We start from the raw sequence: 10,000 nt of genomic DNA, 5'->3' as shown, positions 1-10,000 counted from the left end.
GAAGGGGGGGGGCCGAATTTTTGAGGGGGGGGGGGGGGGGAGGGGGGGGGGGTTGGTGTGTGTAGAGAGGGGCCGAATTTTGAAGGGGGGGGGGGGGGGGGGCCGAATTTTTGAGGGGGGGTGGGGGGGGAGGGGGGGGGGGGAGGGGGGGGGCCGAATTTTTGAGGGGGGGGGGGGAGGGGGGGGGGCGAATTTTTGAGGGGGGGTGGGGGGGGGGGAGGGGTGGTGTGGTGTGTGTTGAGAGGGGGGGGGGGGGGAGGGGGGCAGAATTTTTGAGCGGGCGTCATGGTGGGTGGGTGGGTGTGTTAAGGGGAGGGGAGCACGTCGCGTCGTCATGTCAACACACACCACACCACCCCTCCCCCCCCTCAAAAATCACCCCCCCTCAACACACACCACACCACCCCTCCCCTTCCCCCCCTCCAAATTTCGCCCCCCCCTCAAAACACACCACCCCACCCCTCCCCCCCCCCCCGCCCCCAAAAAATTCGCCCCCCCCCCAACACACACCACCCCACCCCCCCCCCCCCCAAAAAATTCGGCCACCCCCCTCAACACACACCACACCACACCACACCACCCCTCCCCCCCCCCCCCCAAAAATTCGCCCACCCCCCCCCTCAATACACACCTCCCCACCCTTCCCCCCCCCCCCGCCCCCAACACACACCACCCCTCCCCCCCCCCCCAAAAATTCGCCCCCCCCCCTCAATACACACCTCCCCACCCTTCCCCCCCCCCCTCAACACACACCACACCACACCACACCACCCCTCCCCTTCCCCCCCTCCAAATTTCGCCCCCCCCTCAACACACACCACCCCACCCCTCCCCCCCCCTCCAAATTTCGCCCCTTCTCCCCCCCAAAAATTCGCCCCCCCCCCCCCCCCCCCCCCTCAACACACACCACACCACACCACCCCTCCCCCCCCCCCACCCCCCTCAACACACACCAACCCACACCACCCCTCCCCCCCCCAAAAATCCCCCCCCCCCCCCTCAACACACACCACCCCACCCCCCCCCCCCCAACACACACCACACCACCCCTCCCCCCCCCTCAAAAATTCCCCCCCCCCCCTCAACACACAAAACACCACCCCTCCCCCCCCCCCTCCAAATTTTGCCCCCCCCCCTCAACACACACCACACCACACCACCCCTCCCCCCCCTCCAAAATTCACCCCCCACCCCCCTCAACACACACCACCCCACACCTCCCCTCCCCCCCCCCCAAAAATTCCCCCCCCCCCTCAACACACACCACCACATCCCCCCCCCTCAAAAATCCCCCCCCCCCTCAACACACAAAACACCACCCCTCCCCCCCCCCCTCAAAAATCCCCCCCCCCCCCAACACACACCACACCACACCACACCACACCTCCCCCCCCCTCCAAATTTTGCCCCCCCCCCCCCCCAAAAAATTGGCCCCCCCCCTCAACACACACCACCCCTCCCCCCCCTCCAAAATTCGCCCCCCCCCCCCCTCAAAAATCCCCCCCCACCTCAACACACACCACACCACACCACACCAACCCTCCCCTTCCCCCCTCCAAATTTCGCCTTCCCCTCAACACACACCACCCCACCCCTCCCCCCCCCCCAAAAATTCGCCCCCCCCGTCCAAATTTCGCCCCTTCCCCCCCCAAAAATTCCCCCCCCCCCCTCAACACACACCACACCACACCACCCCACACGACGCCTCCCCCCCCCTCAAAAATCCCCCCCCCCCCTCAACACACACCACACCACACCACCCCTCCCCCCCCCTCAAAAATCCCCCCCCTCAACACACACCACACCACCCCTCCCCTTCCCCCCCTCCGAATTTCGCCCGCCCCTCAACACACACCACCCCACCCCTCCCCCCCCCCCCGCCCCCAAAAAATTCGCCCCCCCCCCAACACACACCACCCCACCCCCCCCCCCCCCAAAAATTCGGCCACCCCCCTCAACACACACCACACCACACACCCCCTCCCCCCCTCCAAAATTTGCCCCCCCCCCCCCCCCCCCAAAAATTCGCGCCCCCCCCCCCCTCAATACACACCTCCCCACCCCCCCCCCCCCCTCAACAAACACCACACCACCCCTCCCCCCCCCTCAAAAATCCCCCCCCCCCCTCAACACACACCACACCACACCACCCCTCCCCCCCCCCCCCCCCCCCCAAAAAATCACCCCCCCGCCCCCCTCAACACACACCACCCCACCCCCCCCCCCCCACAACACACACCACACAACCCCTCCCCCCCCCTCAAAAATTCCCCGCCCCCCCCTCAACACACACCACACCACCCCTCCCCCCCCTCAAAAATCCCCCCCCCCCCTCAACACACACCACACCACACCACCCCTCCCCCCCCCCCCCCCCAAAAAATCCCCCCCCGCCCCCCTCAACACACACCACCCCACCCCCTCCCCCCCCACAACACACACCACACAACCCCTCCCCCCCCCTCAAAAATTCCCCGCCCCCCCCTCAACACACACCACACCACCCCTCCCCCCCCCTCAAAAATCCCCCCCCCCCTCAACACACACCACACCACACCACCCCTCCCCCCCCCCCCCAAAAAAATCCCCCCCCCGCCCCCCTCAACACACACCACCCCACCCCCCCCCCCACAACACACACCACACAACCCCTCCCCCCCCCCTCAAAAATTCCCCGCCCCCCCCTCAACACACACCACACCACCCCTCCCCCCCCCTCAAAAATCCCCCCCCCCCCCCTCCAAATTTTGCCCCCCCCCCCAAAAAATTGGCCCCCCCCCTCAACACACACCACACCACACCACCCCTCCCCCCCCCCCTCCAAAATTCGCCCCCCCCCCCCCCCCCCCCCCCTCAACACACACCACCCCACCCCCCCCCTCAACACACACCACACCACCCCTCCCCCCCCCCTCAAAAATCCCCCCCCCCCTCAACACACACCACAACACCCCTCCCCCCCCGCCCCAAAAATTCGCCCCCCCCTCAACACACACCACACCACACCACCGCTCCCCCCCCCCCCCTCCAAAATTCGCCCCCCCCCCAAAAATTTCCCACCCCTCCCCCCTCAACACACACCACCCCACCCCCCCCCCCCAACACACACCACACCACCCCTCCCCCCCCCCCTCAACACACACCACACCACACCACCCCTCCCCCCCCCTCCAAAATTCGCCCCCCCCCCCCCCCCCTCAACACACACCACCCCACCCCCCCCCTCAACACACACCACACCACCCCTCCCCCCCAAAAAATTTGGCCACCCCCCTCAACACATACCACACCACACCACACCACCCCTCCCCCCCCCCCCCCCCAAAATTCGCCCCCCCCCCCTCAATACACACCTCCCCACCCTTCCCCCCCCCCCCGCCCCCAACACACACCACCCCTCCCCCCCCCCCAAAAATTCGCCCCCCCCCCCCCCCTCAATACACACCTCCCCACCCTTCCCCCCCCCCCTCAACACACACCACACCACACCACACCACCCCTCCCCTTCCCCCCCTCCAAATTTCGCCCCCCCCTCAACACACACCACCCCACCCCTCCCCCCCCCCCTCCAAATTTCGCCCCTTCTCCCCCCCAAAAATTCCCCCCCCCCCCCTCCCTCAACACACACCACACCACACCACCCCTCCCCCCCCCACCCCCCTCAACACACACCACCCCACACCACCCCTCCCCCCCCCAAAAATCCCCCCCCCCAACACACACCTCACCACCCCTCCCCCCCCCTCAAAAATTCCCCCCCCCCCCCCCCCCTCAACACACAAAACACCACCCCTCCCCCCCCCCCCTCAAAACACACCACACCACACCACCCCTCCCCCCCCCCCCTCCAAATTTTGCCCCCCCCCCCCCCCCCCAAAAAAATTGGCCCCCCCCTCAACACACACCACACCACACCACCCCTCCCCCCCCCTCCAAAATTCGCCCCCCACCCCCCTCAACACACACCACCCCACACCTCCCCTCCCCCCCCCCAAAAATTTCCCCCCCCCCCCAACACACACCACCACATCCCCCCCCCCCCCTCAAAACACACCACACCACCCCTCCCCCCCCCTCAAAAATCCCCCCCCCCCCCCCTCAACACACAAAACACCACCCCTCCCCCCCCCCCCCCTCAAAAATCCCCCCCCCCAACACACACCACACCACACCACCCCTCCCCCCCCCCCTCCAAATTTTGCCCCCCCCCCCAAAAAATTGGCCCCCCCCTCAACACACACCACCCCTCCCCCCCCCTCCAAAATTCGCCCCCCCCACCCCTCAAAAATCCCCCCCCCCCCCCTCAACACACACCACACCAACCCTCCCCTTCCCCCCTCCAAATTTCGCCTTCCCCTCAACACACACCACCCCACCCCTCCCCCCCCCCCCCCCCCGTCCAAATTTCGCCCCTTCCCCCCCCAAAAATTCGCCCCCCCCCTCAACACACACCACCCCACACCACGCCTCCCCCCCCTCAAAAATTCCCCCCCCCCCCTCAACACACACCACACCACACCACCCCTCCCCCTCCCTCAAAAATCCCCCCCCCTCAACACACACCACACCACCCGTCCCCTTCCCCCCCTCCGAATTTCGCCCCCCCCTCAACACACTCCACCCCACCCCTCCCCCCCCCCCGCCCCCAAAAAATTCGCCCCCCCCCCCCAACACACACCACCCCACCCCCCCCCCCCCCCCCCAAAATTCGGCCACCCCCCTCAACACACACCACACCACACACCCCCTCCCCCCCTCCAAAATTTCCCCCCCCCCCCCCCCCCCGCCCCCAACACAAACCACCCCTCCCACCCCCCCCCAAAAATTCGCGCCCCCCCCCCCCCTCAATACACACCTCCCCACCCCCCCCCCCCTCAACAAACACCACACCACCCCTCCCCGCCCCCTCAAAAATCCCCTCCCCCCCCCCCTCAACACACACCACACCACCCCTCCCCCCCCCCCCCAAAAATCCCCCCCCCCCCCCCCCCCCAACACACACCACCCCAACCCCCCCCCCAACACACACCACACAACCGCTCCCCCCCCCTCAAAAATTCCCCGCCCCCCCCTCAACACACACCACACCACCCCGCCCCCCCCTCAACACACACCACACCACCCCTCCCCCCCCCCTCAACACACCCACACCACCCCACCTCTCCTCCAAAATTCTCCCCCCCCCCCCTCAACACACACCACACCACACCACCCCTCCCCCCCCCTCCAAAATTTGCCCCCCCACCCCCCGGCCCCAACACACACCACCCCTCCCCCCCCCTCCCAAAAATTCGCCCCCCCCCTCAATACACACCTCCCCACCCTTTCCCCCCCCCCCCTCAACACACACCACACCACCCCTCCCCCCCCCCCCCCCAAAAATCCCCCCCCCCCCCAACACACACCACCCCACCCCCCCCCCCAACACACACCACACAACCGCTCCCCCCCCTCAAAAATTCCCCGCCCCCCCCTCAACACACACCACACCACCCCGCCCCCCCCTCAACACACACCACACCACCCCTCCCCCCCCCCTCAACACACCCACACCACCCCACCTCTCCTCCAAAATTCTCCCCCCCCCCCTCAACACACACCACACCACACCACCCCTCCCCCCCCCTCCAAAATTTGCCCCCCACCCCCCGGCCCCAACACACACCACCCCTCCCCCCCCCCCCCAAAAATTCGCCCCCCCCCTCAATACACACCTCCCCACCCTTTCCCCCCCCCCCCTCAACACACACCACACCACCCCTCCCCCCCCTCTCAAAAATCCCCCCCCCCCCCCCTCAACACACACCACACCACCCCTCCCCTTCCCCCCCTCCAAATTTCGCCCACCCCTCAACACACATTACCCCACCCCTCCCCCCCCCCCCCAAAAATTCGCCCCCCCCCCCTCAACACACACCACCCCACACCACACCACCCCTCCCCCCCCCCAAAAAAATCCCCCCCCCCCCCGCCCTCAACACACACCACCCCCCCCCCCTCAACACACACCACACCACACCACCCCTCCCCCCCCCCCCCTCAAAAATCCCCCCCCCCCCTCAACACACACCACACCACACCACACCACACCACCCCTCCCCTTCCCCCCCTCGAAATTTCGCCCCCCCCTCAACACACACCACCCCACCCCTCCCCCCCCCCGCCCCAAAAATTCGCCCCCCCCTCCAAATTTCGCCCCTTCCCCCCTCGTCACTCCCCCACCCAACCCAACCCCGCGCCACCCCCATGACACGGCACACCCCCCCACCCCACCGCACCCCCCCACGACGCCCCCCCCCCCCCGCACCCCACCTCGAAAAACCCCGCTCCCTCCACGCCACACCACAAATGCCTCCGAAAACCCTGCTCGACCCACCCCACCCCGCGTCACCCCCCCACGACATGGCGCACCCCCCACCCCACCGCACCCCCCAACGACGCCGCCCCGCACCCCACCTCGAAAAACCCCGCTCCCTCCATACCACCCCACCACGCCTCCGAAAACCCCGCTCGACCCACCCCACCTCGCGTCAGCCCCCCACGACACGGCACACCCCCCACACCCCACCGCACCCCCCCACGACGCGGCGCATATCCCCCCCCCCCCCCCCCGCACCCCACCTCGAAAAACCCCGCTCGACCCACCCAACCCCGCGTCACTCCCTCAGGACACGGCGCACCCCCCCACCCCACCGCACCCCCCCACGACGCCCCCCCGCACCCCACCTCGAAAAACCCCGCTCGACCCACCCAACCCCGCGTCACCCCCCCACGACACGGCGCACCCCCCCACCCCACCGCACCCCCCCACGACGCCCCCCCCCGCACCCCACCTCGAAAAACCCCGCTCCATCCACGCCACACCACCACGCCTCCGAAAACCCCGCTCGACCCACCCCACCCCGCGTCTCCCCCCCACGACACGGCGCACCCCCCACCCCACCGCACCCCCCAACGACGACGCCCCGCACCCCACCTCGAAAAACCCCGCTCCCTCCATACCACCCCACCACTCCTCCGAAAACCCCGCTCGACCCACCCCACCTCGCGTCAGCCCCCCACGACACGGCACACCCCCCACACCCCACCGCACCCCCCCACGACGCGGCGCATATCCCCCCCCCCCCCCCCGCACCCCACCTCGAAAAACCCCGCTCGACCCACCCAACCCCGCGTCACTCCCTCAGGACACGGCGCACCCCCCCACCCCACCGCACCCCCCCACGACGCCCCCCCGCACCCCACCTCGAAAAACCCCGCTCGACCCACCCAACCCCGCGTCACCCCCCCACGACACGGCGCACCCCCCCACCCCACCGCACCCCCCCACGACGCCCCCCCCCGCACCCCACCTCGAAAAACCCCGCTCCATCCACGCCACACCACCACGCCTCCGAAAACCCCGCTCGACCCACCCCACCCCGCGTCTCCCCCCCACGACACGGCGCACCCCCCACCCCACCGCACCCCCCAACGACGACGCCCCGCACCCCACCTCGAAAAACCCCGCTCCCTCCATACCACCCCACCACTCCTCCGAAAACCCCGCTCGACCCACCCCACCTCGCGTCAGCCCCCCACGACACGGCACACCCCCCACACCCCACCGCACCCCCCCACGACGCGGCGCATATCCCCCCCCCCCGCACCCCACCTCGAAAAACCCCACTCGACCCACCCAACCCCGCGTCACTCCCCCAGGACACGGCGCACCCCCCCACGACGCGGCGCATATCCCCCCCCCCCCCCCCGCACCCCACCTCAAAAAACCCCGCTCGACCCACCCCACCCCGCGTCACCCCCCCACGACACGGCGCACCCCCCCACCCCACCGCACCCCCCCACGACGCCCCCCCCCGCACCCCACCTCGAAAAACCCCGCTCCCTCCACGCCACACCACCACGCCTCCGAAAACCCCGCTCGACCCACCCCACCCCGCGTCTCCCCCCCACGACACGGCGCACCCCCCCACGACGCCCCCCCGCACCCCACCTCGGAAAACCGCGCTCCCTCCACAGCACCCCACCTCTCCTCCAAAAACCCCGCTCGACCACCCCCACCCCGCGTCACCCCCCAGGACGCCCCCCCGCACCCCACCTCGAAAAACCCCGCTCCCTCCACAGCACCCCACCTCTCCTCCAAAAACCCCGCTTGACCACCCCAACCCCGCGTCACTCCCCCACGACACGGCGCACCCCCCCACGACACGGCGCACCCCCCCACGACGCCCCCCCGCACCCCACCTCGGAAAACCGCGCTCCCTCCACAGCACCCCACCTCTCCTCCAAAAACCCCGCTCGACCACCCCCACCCCGCGTCACCCCCCAGGACGCCCCCCCGCACCCCACCTCGAAAAACCCCGCTCCCTCCACAGCACCCCACCTCTCCTCCAAAAACCCCGCTCGACCCACCCCACCCCGCTCGACCCACCCCACCCCGCGTCACCCCCCCCACGACACGGCGCACCCCCGCACCCCACCTCGAAAAACCCCGCTCCCTCCACAGCACCCCGCCACGCCTCCGAAAACCCCGCTCGACCCACCCCACCCCGCGTCACCCCCCACGACACGGCGCACCCCCCCACCCCACCGCACCCCCCCACGACGCCCCCCCGCACCCCACCTCGAAAAACCGCGCTCCCTCCACAGCACCCCACCTCTCCTCCAAAAACCCCGCTCGACCACCCCCACCCCGCGTCACCCCCCAGGACGCCCCCCCGCACCCCACCTCGAAAAACCCCGCTCCCTCCACAGCACCCCACCTCTCCTCCAAAAACCCCGCTTGACCACCCCAACCCCGCGTCACTCCCCCACGACACGGCGCACCCCCCCACCCCACCGCACCCCCCCACGACGCCCCCCCGCACCCCAGCTCGAAAAACCGCGCTCCCTCCACAGCACCCCACCTCTCCTCCAAAAACCCCGCTCGACCACCCCCACCCCGCGTCACCCCCCCACGACGCCCCCCCGCACTCCACCTCGAAAAACCCCGCTCCCTCCACAGCACCCCACCTCTCCTCCAAAAACCCCACCTCTCCTCCAAAAACCCCGCTTGACCACCCCAACCCCGCGTCACTCCCCCATGACACGGCGCACCCCCCCACGACGCCCCCCCCGCACCCCACCTCGAAAAACCCCGCTCCCTCCACACCACCCCGCCACGCCTCCAAAAAACCGCGCTCGACCCACCCCACCCCGCGTCACGGCGCACCCCCCACCCCACCGCACCCCCCCACGACGCCCCCCCCCCCCACCCCACCTCGAAAGACCGCGCTCCATCCACAGCACCCCACCTCTCCTCCAAAAACCCCGCTCGACCCACCCCACCCCGCGTCACCCCCCCACCACACGGCGCACCCCCCCACGACGCCCCCCCGCACCCCACCTCGAAAAACCCCGCTCCCTCCACAGCACCCCGCCACGCCTCCGAAAACCCCGCTCGACCCACCCCACCCCGCGTCACCCGCCACGACACGGCGCACCCCCCCACAACGCCCCCCCCGCACCCACCTCGAAAAACCCCGCTCCCTCCACGCCTCCGAAAACCCCGCTCGACCCACCCCACCCCGCGTCACCCCCCCCACGACACGGCGCACCCCCGCACCCCACCTCGAAAAACCCCGCTCCCTCCACAGCACCCCGCCACGCCTCCGAAAACCCCGCTCGACCCACCCCACCCCGCGTCACCCCCCACGACACGGCGCACCCCCCCACCCCACCGCACCCCCCCACGACGCCCCCCCCGCACCCCACCTCGAAAAACCCCGCTCCCTCCACGCCTCCGAAAACCCCGCTCGACCCACCCCACCCCGCGTCACCCCCCCACGACGCCCCCGCGCACCCCACCTCGGAAAACCCGCTGCATCCACACCACCCCACCCCGCGTCACGGCACACCCCACCGCACCCCCCCTCGACGCGGCGCATCCCCCCCGCACCCCACCTCGAAAAACCCCGCTCCATCGACACGACCCCGCCACGCCTCCAAAAACCCCGCTCGA

Source organism: Lygodium microphyllum, chromosome 16, assembly GCF_053477565.2.
Source record: "Lygodium microphyllum isolate KBCC chromosome 16, Lygodium_microphyllum_v1.1.10, whole genome shotgun sequence".
Lineage (NCBI taxonomy): Eukaryota > Viridiplantae > Streptophyta > Polypodiopsida > Schizaeales > Lygodiaceae > Lygodium > Lygodium microphyllum.
The sequence above is the reverse complement of the archived record's forward strand: the minus strand, read 5'-3'. Positions refer to the sequence as shown.